The sequence below is a fragment of the Solanum lycopersicum genome, chromosome 11 (assembly GCF_036512215.1).
Source record: "Solanum lycopersicum chromosome 11, SLM_r2.1".
NCBI lineage: Eukaryota > Viridiplantae > Streptophyta > Magnoliopsida > Solanales > Solanaceae > Solanum > Solanum lycopersicum.
This window is the reverse complement of record NC_090810.1, coordinates 18,755,342-18,775,549: the sequence shown is the minus strand read 5'-3', so window position 1 is coordinate 18,775,549 and position 20,208 is coordinate 18,755,342.

Sequence of the window (20,208 nt, the reverse complement as noted above, 5' to 3'; positions counted from 1 at the left end):
GGACAGCACACACGGTAGGACGATGTGGGGCGTGGTATGAGATCACCGCTCTTGGACTACACGCATGGTCAGACGTGGCATGACATCACCGCCCTTGGACTACATGCACAGTCAAACGACGTCAAGCATGGCATGACATCACCGCCTTTGTACAGCACACACGGTCGGAACGACGTCGGGCATGGCATGCCATCATCGCCTTTGGGCAGCACACATAGTCGAACGACGTCGGGCATGGCATGCCATCATGGACCTTGGACAACACACACGGTCGAACGACGTCGGGCATGGCATGCCATTATAGCCCTTGGACGGCAAACAGGGTCGAACGACGTAAGGCGTGGCATGTCATCATCGCTTTTAAACTAGCTGACACAGTCGGACGGCGTCGGGCGTGGCATGCCATAATCGCCCTAAGACGGCAAACACGGTCGAACGATGTCGGGGGTGGCCTGCCATCACTGCCTTTCGACAGCGCACACAGTCGGACGACGTCGGGCGTGGCATGCCATCTTCTCATTTGGGAAGCACAGACGGTCGTACAACGTTGGGCGTGGCATGCCATCATCGCCCTTGGACGGCACAAACGGTCGGCTGTCGTCGGGCGTGACATGCCATCATAGCCCTTGGACAGCACACACGGTCGGCAACGTCGGGTGAGGCATCAAATCACCGCCCTTGGATAGCACACACGGTCGAACGACATCTAGCATGGCATGACATCACCGCACTTTGACTGCACGGACGATCGGACAATGTCGGGCGTTGCATGACATCACCACCCTAGGACAATAAACACGGTCGTCAACATCGGGCGTGGCATGACATCACCGCCCTTGGACAGCACAAACGGTAGGACGACGTCGGGCGTGGCATAACATCACCGCCCTTGGACAGCACACACGGTCGAACGATGTCGGGCGTGGCATGACATCACGGCCATTGGACTGCACGCACGGTTGGACGACGTCTTTCGTGGCATGACATCACCACCCTTGGACAGCACACACGGTCGAACGACGTCAGGCGTGGCATGACCTCACCGCCCTTAGGCAGCACACACGGTCGGACTACATCGGGCGTGGCATGCCATCATCGCGTTGGGCAGCACACACGGTCGAACGACGTCGGGCGTGGCATGCCATCATCGCGTTGAGGCAGCACACACGGTCGAACGACATCGGGCGTGACATGCGATCATCGCCTTAAGGCAGCACAAATGGTCAAAAGACGTTAGGCGTGGCATGACATCACCGCCCTTGGACTGCATGCACATTCGGCAACGTCGAGTGTGGCATGACATCACCGCCCTTGGACAGCACACATGGTCGATCACGTCGGGCGTGGCATGAAATCATCGCTCTTGCACAGAACACACAGTCGGCAACGTTGGGCGTGGCATGCCATCACCGCCCTTGGGCAGCACACACGGTTAAACGACTTCGGGTGTGGCATACAATCATCGCCTTTGGGCAGCACACGGGGTCGAACGACGTCGGGCATGGAATGACATCACCGCCTTTGGAAAGCACACACGATCGAACGACGTCGGGCGTGGCATGCCATCATCGCCTTTGGGCAGCACATACAATCGAACGACGTCGGGCAAGGTATGCCATCAGAGCCCTTGGACAGTACACACGGTCGAACGACGTCGGGTGTGGCATTCCATCATGGACCTTGGACAACACACACGGTCGAACAATGTCGGGCATGGCATGCCATCATAGCCTTTTGACGGCAAAAAGGGTCGAACGATGTTGGGCGTGGCATGCCATCATCGCTTTTAAACGAGCTAACACAGTCGGACGACGTTGGGCGTTGCATGCCATCATCTCCCTTGGACGGCAAACACGGTCAAAGGATGTCGGGGGTGGCATGCCATCACCGCCTTTGGATAGCACACACAGTCGGACGACGTCGGGCGTGGCATGCCATCATCTCCTTTTAGGCAGCACAGACGGTCGGACGGCTTCGGGCGTGGCATGCCATCATCGCCCTTGGACAGCACACACGGTCGGCAATGTCGGGCGTGGCATTACATCACCGCCCTTGGACAGCACACACGGTCGAACGACGTTTGGCATGGCATGACATCACCGCCCTTGGACTGCACGCACGATTAAACAACATCGAGCATGGCATGACATCACCACCCTTGGATAACAAACACGGTCTTTAACGTCGGGCATAGCATGACATCACCGCCCGTGGACAGCACACACGGTCAGACGACGTCAGGCGTGGCTTGACATCATCGCCCTTGGACATAACACACAGTCGAATGATGTCGGGCGTAGCATGACATCACCGCCCTTCGTCTACACGTACGGTCGGACGACGTTGGGCGTGACATGACACACTTCCCTTGGACAGCACACACGGTCGGACTTCGTCGGGCTTGGCATGACATCACCGCCTTCGGACAACACACATGGTTGACCAACTTCGGGCGTGGCATGCCATCATCGCCTTTGGGCAGCACACACAGTCAAACGACGTCGGGCGTGGCATGACATCACCACCTTTGGACAGCACACACAGTGGAACGACGTCGAGTGTGACATGCCATCACCCCCTTTGGACAGCACACACGGTCGAACGATGTCATGTGTGGCATGCCATCATTGCCTTAAGGAAGCACAAATGGTCAAACGACGTCAGGCGTGGCATGACATCACTTCCATTGGACAGCACAGACGGTCGAACGACGTCAGGCGTGGCATGACATCACCGCCTTGGGGCAGGTACACACGGTCGAACGACGTCGAGCGTGGCATGCCATCATCGCCTTAAGGCAGAACAAACGGTCAAACGACGTCGAGCGTGGCATGACATCACCGCTCTTGGACTGCTTGCATGGTCGGCAACATCGGGCATGGCATGACATCACCGCCTTTGGACAGCACACACGGTCGAACGACGTTGGGCGTGACATGACATCACCGCCTTTAGACAACACACACGGTGGAACGACGTCGGCTTGGCATGCCATCATTGCCTTTGGACTAGCTGACACAGTCGAACGCTGTCAGGCGTGACATGCCATCACCGCCTTTGGACAGCACACATAGTCGAACGACGTTAGGTAGGGCATGCCATCATCACCTTTGGGCCGCACACACGGTCGAAAGACGTCAGGCGTGGCATGACATCACCGCCTTTGGACAGCACACACAGTCAAACGACGTCGGGTGTGACATGCCATCACCGCCTTTGGACAGCACACACGGTCGAACGACGTCGGGCATGGCATGTCATCATCACCTTTGGACCGCACACACGGTCTAACTATGTCGGCGTGGCATGCCATCATCGCCTTTGCGAAGCACAAATGATCGAACTACGTCGAGCGTGGCATTACATCACCACCATTGGGCAGCACACACGGTCGAACGACGTCGAGCGTGGCATGCCATCATAGCCCATGAACGGCAAATAAGGTCGAAGGACGTCGGGCGTTGAATGCCAGCATCGCCTTTGGGCAGCTCACACAGTCGAACGACGTCGGGCGTGGCATACCATCATAGCCCATGGACGGCAAACACGGTCGAACGACGTCAGCCGTGACATGCCATCACCGCCTTTGGACAACACACACAGTCGAACGACGTCGGGTATGGCATGCCATCATCGCCTAGGGCAGCACACACGGTCGAAAGACGTGGCGCGTGGCATGACATCTCACGCCTTTGGACAGCATACACGGTCGAACGACATCGGGCGTGGCATGCCATCATCACCTTTGGGTAGCACAGACGGTCGAACTACGTCGGGCGTGGCATGCCATCATCGCCTTTGGGCAGCACACACGGTCGAACTACGTCAGGCGTGGCATGCCATCATTGCCTTTGGGAAGTACAAATGGTTGAACGACGTCGGGCGTGGAATGCCAACATCACCTTTGGGAAGCACACACGGTCGAACGACATTGGGCGTGGCATGACATCACCACCTTTGGACAGCACACACAGTCGAACGACGTCGAGCGTGACATGCCATCAACGCCCCTGGACAGCACACATGGTCAGACGACATCGTGCGTGGCATGCCATCATCGCTCATGGACGGGAAACACAGTCGAACAACGTAGAGCGTGGCATGCCATCACCACCTTGGGACAGCACACACGGTCAGACGACGTCGGGCGTGGCATGCTATCACCGCCTTTGTACAGCACAGACGGTCGGACGACGTCGGGCGTGGCATGCCATCACCGCCCTTGGAGAGCACACAAGGTCGGATGACGTCTGGCCTGGCATGCCATCGCCGCCCTTGGACAGCACACACAGTTGGACGACGTGGGGCGTGGCATTAGATCACTGCCCTTGGACTACACGCACTGTCAGACGACGTCAAGCGTGGCATGACATCAGCGCCCTTAGACAGCACACACGATCGGCAACGTCAGGCGTGGCATGACATAATTCCCTTAAACAGTACATACGATTGGCAACGTCGGGCGTGGCATGACATCATCGCCCTTGGACAACACACACGGTCGGACGATGTCGGGCGTGGAATGAAATCACCGCCCTTGGGCAGCACACACGGTCGGACTACGTCGGGTCAGGCATGCCATCATCGCCTTTGGGTAGCACACACGGTCGAACGACGTTGGGCGTGGCATGCCATCATCGGCTTTGGGAAGCACAAACGGTCGAACGACATTGGTCGTGGCATCCCATTATTGCCTTTGGACTAGCTCACACAGTCGGACGGCGTCGGGCGTGGCATGCAATCATCTCCAATGGACGGAAAACACGGTCGAACGACGTTGGGCGTGGCATGATATCACCGCCTCTGTACAGCACACATGGTTGAACGACGTCATGCGTCGCATGACATCACCGCCCTTGGACTGCATGCATGGTCGGACGACATTGGGCGTTGCATGATATCACCGTCCTGGGACGGCAAACACGGTCGAACGACGTCGGGCGTGGCATGCAATCACCGCCTTGGGACAGCACACACGGTCAGACGATGTCGGGCGTGGCATGCTATCACTTCCTTTGTACAGCACAGACGGTCGGCAACGTATGGCGTGACATGCCATCACCGCCCTTGGACAGCACACAAGGTCGGATGACGTCTGGCGTGGAATGCCATCGCCGCCCTTGGACAGCACACACGATCGACAACTTCGGGCGTGGCATGACATAACTGCCCTTGGAGAGTACACACGGTTGGCAACGTCGGGCATGGCATGACATCACCGCCCTTGGACAGCACACACGGTCGGACGACGTTGGGCGTGGAATGAAATCACCGCCCTTGGGTAGCACACACGGTCGAACTACGTCGGGTTTGGCATGCCATCATCGCCTTTGGGCAGCACACACGGTCGGACTGCGTCGGGCGTGGCATGCAATCATCTCCGATGGACGGAAAACACGGTCGAATGATGTTGGGTGTGGCATGATATCACCGCCTTTATATAGCACACACGGTTGAACAACGTCATGCGTGGCATGACATCACCGCCCTTGGACTGCACGCACGGTCGGACGACATCGTGCGTGGCATGATATCACTACCCTTGGACGGCAAACATGGTCGAACGTCGTCGGGCGTGGCATGCCATCATCGCCTTTGGACTAGCTGACACAGTTGGACGGCGTAAGGCGTGGTATGCCATCATCGCCCTTGGACGGCAAACACGGTTGAACGACGTCGGGCGTGGCATACCATCGGCGCCTTTGGATAGCACACACGATAGGACGACATCGGGCGTGGCATGCCATGATGCCTTTGGGCAGCACACATGGTCGGACGACGTCGGGCATGGCATGACATCACCACCCTTGGGCAGCACACACGTTCGGTCTACGTCGGGCGTGGTATGCCATCATCGCATGGCATGCCTCGCCCGACGTCGTTCGACCGTGTGTTCTGTCCAAAGGCGGTGATGGCATGTCATGCCTGACGTCGTTCAACCGTGTGTGCTGTCCAATGGCGGTGATTTCATGCCACACCCGACGTTTTTAAACCGTATGTGCTGCCCAAAGACGATGACGGCATGCCACGCCTGACGTTGTTCGACCGTGTGTGCAGTCCAAAGGCGGTGGTGGCATGTCACGCCCGACGTCGTTCCACCGTGTGTGCTGTCCAAAGGCAGTGATGTCATGCCACGCTTGATGTCGTTCGATCGTGTGTGCTGCCCAAAGACGATGATGGCATGCCACGCCTAACGTCGTTCGACCATGTGTGCTGTCCAAAGGCGGTGATGGCATGTCAGGCCTGACGTCGTTCGACCGTGTTTGCTGCCCAAAGGTGATGATGGCATACTACGCCTGATGTTGTTCGACCGTGTGTGCTGTCCAAAGGCGGTGACGGCATGTCACCCCTGACATCGTTCGATCGTGTTTGCCGTCCAAGGGCTATGATGGCATGCCACACCCAACATCGTTCGACAGTGTGTGCTACCCAAAGGCGAGGATGGAATGTCATGCCTGACGTCGTTCGACAGTGTGTGCTGTCCAAAGGCGGTGATATCAGGCCACCGACGTAGTCTGATCGTGTGTGCTGCCCAAGGGCGATGATTTCATGCAACGCCCGACGTCATTCGACTGTTTGTACTGTCCAAGGGCGGTGATGTCATGCCACGACCGATGTTGCTGACCGTGTGTGTTGTCCAAGGGCGATGATGTCATGCCACGCCCGATGTTGCCGACCGTGTGTGCTTTCCAAGGGCGGTGATGTCATGCCATGCCCGACGTCGTTCGACCGTGCGTGCAGTCCAAGGGCGTTGATGTCATTCAACGCCTGACGTCGTCCGACCGTGTGTGCTGTCCAAAGGCGGTGATGTCACGCCACGCCCGATGTCGTCGGACCGTGCGTGCAGTCCAAGGGCGGTGATGTCATGCCACGCCCAACGTCGTCCAACCGTGTGTGTTGTTTAAGGACGGTGATGTCATGCCACGCCCGACGTCATCGAACCGTGCGTGCAGTCCTAGGGCAGTGATGTCATGCCACGCCCGACGTCATTCGACCATGTGTGCTGCCCAAAGGCGATGATGGCATGTCATGCCCAACGTCGTTCGACGGTGTGTGCTGCCCAACGCCGATGATGGAATGCCATACCTGACGTCGTTTGACAGTATGTGTTGTCCAAAGGCGGTGATATCAGGCCACGCCCGACGTAGTCTAATCGTGTGTGATGCCCAAGGGCGATGATTTCATGCAACGCCCGATGTCATTCGACCGTTTGTACTGTCCAAGGGTGGTGATGTCATGCCACGCCCGACGTTGCCGACTGTGTGTGCTGTCCAAGGGCGGTGATATCATGCCATGCCCGATGTTGCCGACCGTGTGTGCTGTCCAAGGGCGGTGATGTCATGCCACGCCTGACATCGTCCGACCTTGCGTGCAGTCCAAGGGCGGTGATGTCATGCAACGCCTGACGTCGTTCGACCGTGTGTGCTGTCCAAAGGCGGTGATGTCATGCCACGCCCGACATCGTCTGACCGTGCGTGCAGTCCAAAGGCGGTGATGTCATGCCATGCCTGACGTCGTCCAACCGTGTGTGTTGTTTAATGACGGTGATGTCATGCCACGCTCGACGTCATCGGACCGTGGGTGCAGTCCAAGGGCAGTGATGTCATGCCACGCCCGACGTCATTCGACCGTGTGTGCTGCCAAAAGGCGATGATGGTATGCCACGCTCGACGTCATTCGATCGTGTGTGCTGCCCAAATGCGATGAAGGCATGCTAGGCCCGACGTCGTTTGACTGTGTGTGTTGTCCAAAGGCGATGATGGCATGCCACGCCCGACGTCGTTCGACTGTGTGTGCAGTCCATAGGTGGTGATGTCATGTCACACCCGACGTCGTTCCACCGTGTGTGCTGTCCAAAGGCGGTGATGTCATGCCACGCTTGACGTCGTTCGACCGTGTGTGCTGCCCAAAGGCGATGATGGCATGCCACGCCCGACGTCGTTCGACCGTGTGTGCTGTCAAAAGGCTGTGATGGCATGTCACGCCCGACGTCGTTCCACCGTGTGTGTTGTCCAAAGGCGGTGATGTCATACCATGCTCGACGTCGTTCGACCGTATGTGCTGCCCAAAGGCGATGATGGCATGCCACGCCCGACGTCGTTCGACCGTGTGTGCTCTCCAAAGGCGGTGATGGCATGTCACACCCAACGTCGTTCAACCGTGTATGCTGTCCAAAGGTGGTTATGTCATGCCACGCCTGACGTCGTTCGATCGTGTGTGCTGCCCAAAGGTGATTATGGCATGCCACGCTCGACGTCGTTCGACCGTGTGTGCTGTCCAAAGGCGGTGATGGCATGTCACGCCTGACGTTGTTTGACCGTGTTTGTCGTCCAAGGGCTATGATGGCATGTCACGTCCGACGTCATTCGACCGAGTGTGCTGTCCAAAGGCGGTGATGGCATTTCACGCCCGACGTCGTTCGATCATGTGTTCTATCCCAGGGCAGTGTTTTCATGCCACGCCCGATGTCGTTCGACCATTTGTGCTGCCCAAAGGCGATGATGGCATGCCAAGCCTGACGTCGTTCGACCGTGTGTGCTTCCCTAAGGCGATGATGGGTTGCCACGCCCGACGTCGTTTGACCGAGTGTGCTATCCAAAGGCGGTGATGGATTTCATGCCCGACGTCGTTCGACCGAGTGTGCTGTCCAAAGGCGGTGATGTCATGCCACGCCCGACGTCGTTCGACCGTGTGTGCTGCCCAAAGGAGATTGTGGCATGTCACGCCCGACGTCGTTCGACCATGTGTGCTGTCCAAAGGCGGTGATGGCATGTCACACCTGACGTAGTTCGACCGTGTTTGCCGTCAAAAGGCTATGATGGCATGCAACGTTCGACGTCGTTCGACCGTGTGTGCTGCCCAAAGGCGATGATGGCATGCCATGCCCAATGTCGTTCAACCATGCGTGCTTTCAAACAACGATGATGTCAGGCCACGCCCGACGTAGTCCGACCGTGTGTACTGCCCAAGGGCGATGATTTCATGCTATGCCCGACGTCGTTCGATCGTGTGTGCTTTCCAAGGGCGGTAATGTCATGCCACGCCCGACGTCGTTCGACTGTGTGTGCTGTCCAAGGGCGGTGATGTCATGCCACGCCCAATGTCCGACCGTGCGTGTAGTCCAAGGGCGGTGATGTCATGCCACGCCCGACGTCGTCCAACCGTGTGTGTTGTCCAAGGAGGGTGATGTCATGCCACGCCCGACGTCATCACACGGAGTTCAGCTCTATGGCACGACACAAGAGTAATGAAGATAGTGAAAATTCTATCATACTATAGCTTCTCTCTCATAGACGTGTCGTGACTAACACCGATGAACAAGACTCTACTAGACGTGGCTTTTGAGACTTTGGACCTTAAGACTATCTCCATATCCTAGTTCTGATACTAAGTTTGTAACGACCCGAGATAACCCCCAAGTCGTGACATGACATACTTGACCTCTCAGAGGTCTTCTACAAGACCTTAACTTTCATTCATCACATAGGTATGAAAAGTAGTATGCAATTAAAACTTTTGACTATGAATTCAATAAGGAAACTCTTTTATATAATGTTAGAAGAACTAAGTCTCATCACAATCCATCTTAGACACGTCTTATTCTCATTGGTCACGACCCTTACGTAGAAAAGAAACTCATGCCTAATAGAAATTCTTTAATAGAAAGAAAACTAGCATTAAAATCCACATCCTCGAACATATGAGGACGTACCAAAAGTCTTGAGAAAACAATCTACTTCTCACGCTTCAACTCTAAGATTCTCACTTCCTTCCACCTATACTTGTAGAATAGAGAAGAAATGGATTTAGCACAATTAAGCACTACGTATGGAGATCATGCAAAGACATGATTTAAAAAGGATATTTCAGTTGAAATATGTTTTTCATGCTATTTGGTAAAAATTCATGAACCAAGTGTAAAAGACATTATACAAGTCAATCTTCATTATACAAAGTATTACTCCCATAATTCTCAACATATAAACGTATTCATTAAGTTACGTATTAACCATTTAGACCCTCTATCCAAAGTAATCCTAAAACCCGCCTAGGTAAGTTATGAAGAGACCGCCCATACAACCTCTTTAATACACACCTAAGTGTTCCTTAAGACTACCAAATATAAGGATACTTCCTTTCCATCACAACTCAACAAGTCAACATTTATTGCTAGAGATACTAGATGAAACATTCATTCATTTAATAAATTCACATAAAGACCATCCCCTACGATAACTCCTAGTTACACTAGTTCAATGTGAAAATAGCATCTCATTCTACTACTCCCACTTAGTGATCCTTTGGGAACTCCCTAGACTAGGCAGATCACATTTCACAAATCACATAACCTTCAAAAATACTAGACATAAGACCAACATACTTCATTGACATTAGACATAAGACCAACATGTTTCATTAACATTAGACATAAAGTTAACTTACTATATTAACATCACATAGAAACCCATTCATTCATTAACATTACATGGACACACCAAGACTCCCTCCAAATGCCTACTCGTGTATTGCATAGATGGTGTCCCATTCCACCACCTACCCTAAGTAGTACACCCTTAGGAAGACCTAGTTCATTTAATTCATTTGTGGGGACTAACTTTAACCGACATAGACAATGGGATCTTAACATGCAATCTTGGTATTAACCCCTTGCAGATGAGGGATCCCCTCTTGCCTAAGGTATGATCATTCTTTTTTCCTTTACATGGAACACCACTAGCTAATCCTATGCAGGCACATCGTTAAGGGATAAAGAGATTTCTTCTAAGTACTACATCTAAACTCACAAAGAGTACTCATCTCAAGAGGTTGCTTTTGGATACTATATCTCTACTTACAAAGAGTATCCACCCCTTTTCAAATCCTCTCGGTGCTATGCATTAATCCACACAAAGTTTTGGACTTTCATTACATTCATTAGCTATGGGGTAAGTGATCGATACTATATACTACATCTCAACTCATGAAGGGTACTCATCCCAACCTACCATTCATGTCACTAGACACTACATATCTACTCATAAAGAGTGTCCACCCCGAAATCTCCCATTCATTCATTAGAGTTCTATTGAGAAAACCTTTCAATAGTCCCACATTTATTACATAATCATTGGCTTCATTAATTATTTCATTCATTATTCATTGTGTGTGTAGATGTGAGAAAACCTTTCACATAACCACCATCATTCAAGACATTGTCTTCTAAAAATGATCATACCTTATTCATCATAATGCATACACAAACATACTTCACATTCACATTACCCTTCAATAACCATGCTATCTTAAAGCATCACATGCATAACATCATATCACATCTCTATACATAAATATCATGACATTACTTTACTTTACATTCAATGTCTTTAAGGCCACAACCACAACCCATATACATATTCATATATATAAGTTAAACACCACCTCTATTAGTGGACCATACCACACAAGAGCAATTCAATAAGAACCAGAACAATTTAGATCAACTTATGCTTCACACAAACCATGATCACCCTTTGTCAGTTTTTCAACAATTCATCATAATAAGGAATGGATAGGAGTAGATAACCATAATGCAACCTAGTGTAAGCACAATTCAAACAATATCCAATCATATTCATCAAACACACTTCATAAGACAATTTATAAGATTTGGACAAAAAATAGGTTCTTCAAGGAATTCCCTTAAAATAATCTTAAAACCCTTGATTCAACATTTAATATAGCAATATCATGACTCAAAAAACATGTTGACAATGAACCCATGCATAGAATCGAAAATTGGGAAATTAATCATCAATTCACTTTTGAAAACCTTTAAATTTGACTTCTTGAATGAGAGGTTATTCAAGAATTAAGGACTACCATACCTTATTTGTAGAAATTCCACAAACTAAGGGTTGAAAACTTGAAGAATTTACCTGCTTCTTTGGAGCTTGAGAGTTCTTCAATGGAGGATTTGTGTAGATTTAGAATTTTAGAGAGAAGTGAGAGCAATTGGATTTTTGATTTGCGTTTTTTATTTGGGGTTCTGATTTGGTGTGGGAATGGTTGTAAAGTCACTCAAAATCAGTATATAATACATTACCAAAATACCCAAAACACCCCTACATTAATTGGACCTTTAAATAAGTTAAACTTAACTTTTATTTCGAAATTATCGTAGGGGGAACAAGATCGCGTCACGGAGTTGTTCCCTCAAGTTTCTAGAAATAAATTTTTGGAAAGAATGGTCTGAGATAAGGTCGGCAACGCGGACAAAATTTTTGGTCCTTGGTGGAGCAGAGGTGCGACGCGGACCCACTCCCTTAAAGTATTGTCCACAAGCTGACTTGGCAGCTTCTCTCCCAAAGTTTGGGTCCTCCTCAAGGACCCTTAGGTTGGTCGTCGGAGAGCAGTACCCAGACGTTTGACCCTAAACATGCCCCTCTTTGTGTAAAGGTCATCCCCACTGACTTTAGACTCGAAACAACACAACAAAACATGCACAACCTACTAGCACACACAAGACTAGTTTTTGGACGTCTTAGTCGTCCCCTGATATTTGACTTCAAAACTCTTTAAAACTTACTTCTAAAGTTATTCTTCATTATTTTAACAAGTTATTAGATCGTAAAACCCATGTGAGACTCTAATTCATCTTATTTAATTTTAAGGGTCGTTACATATTTGAAGTAAAAGTAAAATATATGTTTGTATGAATATGTTACTGAAAAAACCCAAAAATCTGAAAAACCACCAAAGTTAAAAAATTCGAGTTTTATGGTTTGTTTTGGTTTATAAATTCAAAAATCCGACACAAATTGTTTGGTTTCATATTGAAAATCCCGAACCAACCTGGTCATGTACACCCCTAGTTTGTATAATTCAAGTGTTTTTTTGTATAATTTTATGTAATATAAAATCTGGAATTATATAAATATGATAAACTTGAAACAACAAATTTTGATACTAACATAAATATGTGAACTTTAAAGAATTATACAAAATATTTTATACAAATTACATTGTATAAATTAATTATAAAAATCTGAAACTACACGTTTATACAAACATTAAAAGGTGACACAAAAAAAAATTGAATGTATATGGTGACAAAACTGAAAAACCAAACAAAATCACTGTCATATACAAATATAAACCATCGTATACAAATATAAATTAAAAGAACAATTTCTAGTTGCGAATTATACAAATGTGGTTAATTATACAACTCAAAATCAGCCCTTGTATTTAATAGTTAATGTTAGTCTCGAGAGATAATTATAACAAACTATAACTATTATGAGTAATTAAATAGAAAAAAAATTCCTTAAGCGCGTAATTTTTCCTATTTTTTTAATCCAAAAAACATCAAAAATACTTTCGCGTAAATTGATTATGTAGACAAGGAAAGAACTAAATGACATAATTAGGAGGTTTAACTATGGTTTAAGGGGCTGATTCATTTAAGTTAAAAGTTGGCCATCAAATTTTGATATGAAAAAATATCACAAAACTAAATATGCTTTAGACCAGCTAGAGGGATCAATATTGGAGATGAGCCTCGTCTAGCATTATCAATGTTATGGAAAACTATATTATTAGGCATACATCGCTACCATATATCCAAACAGTTACATATATTATTTATTACTAATTAAGTGTTTATTTTATTATATATTGAGAAAAATACATTAAGATACATATATTCCTAGTAAAATAACTTAAATTAATTATCTACATAAATTAAATAATCCCCAAATCATGCTTAAATCTCTCTCTCACACACAAACATTAATCTTCCACCAGTTTTTTCAACCAGTAAGATATGTCAGTAAATTCAAATATATAGCGCATACAGACAACCTAATCATCCCCAACTGTAAATTTCGCCAAGCAAATAGCAATTCGGAGAATTTTACGACATGTTCGGCTTCATTATTATACTTTAAAGGAAATATTGTATATAATAGAAAAATTATTAATTCAAATTAAATGTTATAACCACAGTTTGATTTAATTGTGCCCCATAGCGAACAGTTGTTATTCGTCTCTCTCCCTTAAATTCTTGCTCGCCACTTCCGTCTCTCGCTTGCTAGTCTCTCCCTTGCCTCTATCGGTATATACAAATAAAAATGTAGAAATTGTGTTTCTGTTTGTCTAAAGCAAGAGAAAATTATATATACATATATATGTGTCATATAGATGTATAAGTATACAAATACAAATATTTCCCCGCCCAATTCACTTTTGTCTTTCTCTCTTTCTCGCTTTATACAAACACAGATTATACAAAACACAATGTATAATTTATGTTTGTGTAAAGAGAGAGAGAGAAAGCATTATAGATATACAATCTTTTATTTCGATTCAATTTTGTACAAATTCAAATTTTATACAAATATACAAACATATAAAATTGAATTGATAGGCCTGCAACGATTTATACAAACGGGAGACTTGCAAAAATTTATACAAATAACATGCCAACGAAATTACATAAATCTGAAGAAGAGTTTTTGACTATGAGTTAAAAAAATCTAAATTTTACTGAATCGCCAAAAAAGTGAAGGATATTAATTATTTTAATTTTTTAAAGATTTGTGATATGTCATATCCTCTAAAGTTGTTAAAAACGTGATTTTCTCCTTAATTGACGACTTTTAGTTATATCCCTTAATTAGACACACTCCTTTATTAATGATTTTTAGTTATATTCCTGAATTAGATACACTAATTGATATGTATATGTCTTATATGTATCTCAGAAATATATATCAGGAAGATGCATATACACGTATATGTGGTCCAAATTATGATTAAAAATGTAATATTGAAAAATAGCATAATTTAAGTAATTAGTTCTTAAAATATTAGAATTTGTGTAAGTTACCCATATTTTATTTATGTTGGGTCCCACTTTCACAAAATTATACTCTTTTCAAAAATAATTTTGAGAAATTGCAAAGTAATTTTAATTTCTTAAACTTGATGTCACAAAAATATGTTGCGTGCGTGCGTGCGTGCATGCGTGCGTGTGTATTGTGATAATGGCCTTGTAGGCATATTGTGAAGAATTTAATTGTTATCATTATGTCTTATACTTGAATGAGAAGGATTGATATAGAACGCTAATGCGAAATAAATAGTGTGTGGATTTCTATGAGTGTAATGTGACTATGATTAGATGATAATGATGTGAATGTTGGTGATTATGTGAAAAGTCTAGTCTCACATATGTACAGACACATGAATGTGAAGCTAATGAAGTAATGACTGTTGATTTATAAAAAGGTTTTCTCAATAGTACTCTAATGAATGAATGGGGATTTTGAGATGGATACTTCTTCGTGAGTAGAGATGGAGTGTCTATTTTACAGTCTCAATATTCCTAGGAGCTTTTCAATGAGTGAATGATAGGTTGGGATGGATACCCTCACGTTAGTGGAGGTGGGGTATTTAGTAGAAATCTCGTAACCTATAATGAATTAATGTAATGAAAGTGCAATACTCTGTGGAGATTAATGCCAAGCACTGAGAGGATATGATAGAGGTGAGTTCTCTCCCGTTATTAGAGGTGAGGTACTTAGAAGCAATCTCTTGAGATGGATACCCTCACATTAGTTGAGACGGGGTATCTTGTATCAATCTCCCTATCCCTTAATTATGTGCCCACATAGGACTAGCTAGTAGTTTTCCATGTAACGGCTAAACGAATGACCATACCTTAGGCCAGTGGGGATCCCTCATCCGGTAGGGGGTTAATACAAGGTTTCCATGTTAATCTCTCATAGCCTATGTTGGTTAGTCTTACCCCCACAAAAGAATGCAAATAACTAGGTCTTCTTAAGGGTATTCTACTTAGTATGGGTGGTGGAATGGGACACCACTTATGCATTGCACTAGTAGGTATTTAAGAGAAGCCTTGGTGTTTTCCCTTATGATGCTAATGAAATGAATGGTCCCTTATGATGACTTGATGAGAATGTGACCTAATGTCTTAATGAATGAAGGTTTTCCTAATGTAATGAAAGCTAATGAAGGAAATGTTTTGTACTTAATGTAAAGATGCATCTTATACTTTGATTGTATTATGAGTTACTTCCTTTTCATGTCTTAATATAGATGAATATGCCTTGTCAAGGGTGACTACTAAGGAGTTCTTAGTGTGAGTAGTAGTATGGGATGCTACTTGCACATTGCACAAGTATGAGTTAGAGTTACCTTAGATGTTGGTATAAATGTGAAAATGGGCTTATGTGACATTCGTGTCTCTTAATATGTCAGTGTGTAAAGATGAAAGGTTGAATGGTAAATGCACTTGGGTGATCCTAAGGTGGTGCCTAAGTGTGGATTATGGTATCGGACACTACCCTCACATTGCAAAAGGCATAGCTTAAGGGTTTACTTGAATTGATGGTTCAAGGTAAATGTAAAGGAAAGGCTTTCATCTGATATATGTTTTAAAGTGATTAATGTTATGTATGAATATCATGGCTTTTATACTTGTATTTTTATGAAGTTCTGTCAAATGTCATGAAAGCATGTTTCTCAAATAAATGTCCTTTTTTGCATGTTTTTGCATGGCTTCCATACATAGTGACTAATTGTACTAAACTCATTGCTTCCCCTTTTACTAATGTGTAGGGATTGGAGATTTGGTATTCTATGAATGATGGATAAGTTTCTAAGGTGATTGAAGATGAATACTTGGTGAGTCCTCATAGATTCGAGCATAATAACATTATGTTTGCTTTATGTCTGCTAGTATCGTATGGGATTATTCCTAAATGTTGTACTGTACAAGTATTAGATGGTTTTGAGACATAGAGTGTGTAAAGTTAGAAGTCATCCACTTGCTATTTAATGATAGTATTTTTGTGTGTGGAGAAATTTTTAATTCTTCTCTATTTTTAAGTATCTTATGCAATGAATGATCATTGAGGCTTGTATAAGACCTCTTTGAGGTCGAATACACTGGTTAAAAATAAGGAGTGCTCTCAGATTGTGACATATACATTCTGTTTGTAAGAAAAATTATATTTCTTATGTTGAACTTAATTTTTATTTTATTATTTATTTTTAGACTTACGGCATTCAAGTGAACCATGGTTATTACGAGAAACTAAGAAAATACCCCATAAAAGTAAAATAATTATGAAAATATATCCCTGTATATTCATACCTCACTAAATAATTAAACTATGTCCAACTAATTTCATTTAACTGATACTAAATCAGTATCATATATTGTATTAGTATCATTAAGAATTATAATTTTATTTAATTGATCCTACTGAATGAAAGGTATGAACTGTAATTTGTTTTTAGAGAATGATATTTTTTGAATTACTTTGGATTGAGATATGAACATGTGATTATTTCGAATTTTGTGGATCATTTATTTAATTAATGCTTGTTATTAGTTTTATGTGCTCATATGACTTTCTTATCTTCGTCTCCTTCTTGTTTATTCGTTTCTCAGAGGCTATATAAGATGTGTTTTTTTTTATAAAAAAAAAGGTTGTTAAGATAGATAAAGTGGATAAGCCATGCAATAAAAATAGAATTTGGCTAAAAAATATTATATAGAGACAATTTGTTAATATGAACATCAAAATCCTTCGAAAAAAGTTTCTACATGAATAATATGTTAGGAAAAGTTTTTATTATTGTAATGATCGGATTCTGCCATTATAAAAATGCCAAGAGGGAAAAATGAGGCAGGAAAAACCTTTTCATAATATTTTGGAGAAAATTAGAGTGATCAAGGTGTAGAAAAATTTGGTAGCAATCATGTGGAGTAAATATGAATTCGATTAAATGATTAGTTAGATAATTCGTTAAGGAATTCATATGACTTTACAAAATTGAATTTGATAAATAGATCTTTGAGAATCGATCTTATCGTTAAGGGCATTTTCTGAGTGTAGTGGGTTAAGAGTGTTGTAAAAGGGGGGAATTGAAATTCTCCTAAAAATGTTTTGTACTCAAAAGTGATGTTGCAGCGGAACTTTATGCCACTGCAGCGATACCGCTACAATGGGATAGGTACCGATTTAGAGGGATGAGCTGAAGCAAGTCGTTAATTTAAACCTCTAAATGACCTTATTTGGTACTTTTTGACTTTTAGGGATAAGGAACGACCCCTGGGCTATTTAAACTCGGTGTCCACCATTCTTGAGGCTAAAGCTAAGCTTTTCACTTCCCAAATTCACTTTAATCTGTAGAACATAATACAATGGGTCAATGTTGATGACAAAGGTTTCTTGATAGATTTTATGGTGTAATTTAGCTCTAAGTTGATTAGTTGGGATCATGGGTTGATCTAGGGTTCATAGAATTATTAGTTATCGAGGTAATTAGAGATTTTCTATTGATTGTCGTGTATTAACGATTGTTTGTAGACCACAAATAAGTGTAACGAATTCAAAAAGGGAAGAAACAAATCTCTTAGGGTTCAAGCTTATTTCGAGTTATGTGATGGTTGTGATTTCATGATTGTGTGATGTATGCATGTTCTTGCTTTATGCATGTTCTTTCTTCATTGCAATACTTGTATGTATATGAATGTGCAATATTGATCACACTTGTTGTAACATAGATAGATGAATGGTGTATCCTTGAAATCATGATGTAAATTTATGATCTTGATGATGTACATGATTGTGCTTGTGGTGTGTTAATAGGAATTGGTTGCCACATTTCCACATAATTTTGGATCGGGTTAATATGTTTCAACATAATATTGTGTCACGACCCAAAACGAGTCGTGAGTGGCACCCACACTTAACCTAATAGGTGAGCGAACCAACAAATCTAAACCCCAACATTTACCAATAGTTCAACTATAAATAACAAAAATAATGCGGAAGATCCAAAACTTATTAATGTAACCAAGTAAATAGCTTCTAAAGTTTAACACTTATTATCCCCAAAATCTGGAAGTCATCACATCAAGAACATCTATCCTCAAATTACCAAGTCTAAGAGTATTTAAGAAACCAAAATAAATAAAAAGATGGTCCATGTCCGAATTTCAAAGACATCAAGACGTGAATGAGAGAATCCAGCACGAGCTAGAAATAATAGCTCACCCTGAACTCTAATGTGCTGGAGACTAACTAGAGCTGAGGGCGAGTTGAAGTCGATGGTACACTTGCTGCACTCCACAAAAGAACAAAGAAGAAAATACAAGTAGGGGTCAGTACAAGGAACACGTACTGAGTAGGTATCATCGGTCAACTCAAAATAGAAATCAATATATAATGAATAATAATATAAAATCAACTACAATACTTAACATGTGGCAAACAACAAACACATGAACCATTGACAACAACAACCCATAATAGGTACAACATCAACACGTATGAGGACTCATGCCTCCACACCATACTCATTTGGAAAATAGGTTCCTTGAGATTAAGTATATTAAGTTACTTCAAGATTCCTTGTCTTTAATGTTATTGTGTCGGAACGTGACACTCCGATCCCATAATACCGTGCTGGAACGTGACACTCCGATCCCATAATACTGTGTCGGAACGTGACACTCCGATCCAATTATCTCATTATTTTATTTTAGCAAGTCTTCTTTATTCAAGGCGTCATTTTACTAGAGAGGGTTCAAGATTAGAATTTCAGCACTCTCATAATTTTAGGCCAACCACAAACCACACAATCAAAACATACAACCACACAATCAAGTACATAGGAGACTTTACAATATCACTCAATACATATCAATCGCTATTTAGAATTTATCTATCAAATAGAAATAACCATAACCTACCTCCACCGAAGAATCAAATTCAAGCAAGCTCTAATACTTTTCATTTCCTCAATGCTTTCGAACCATTCCAATCTATCAATTATATATACATAATTTGTAAGTTTAAAAGCCTATAATCACTCGTATTATTCTATGTTTAGCTTAGACCCAAAAATTCACCTAATTCTATAATTAATTTCCTAAAGTTTAACTTAAGGGTAAGTCTTAATTTCTCTAATTAACATAAATTTAATGAAATTCAAATAATTCAATACACCTAATATTTAATTACCTATCTCAATATGTAAATACATAATTCATTGTGTGATAACAAAAAAAAAATTATAATAGAACTTTAAAACTGAAGCCACTGGTTACGAAACCAGTGGCGATACACTTCTGACACCAACACTAAGTGCTCCTAATGTTACAGTAGT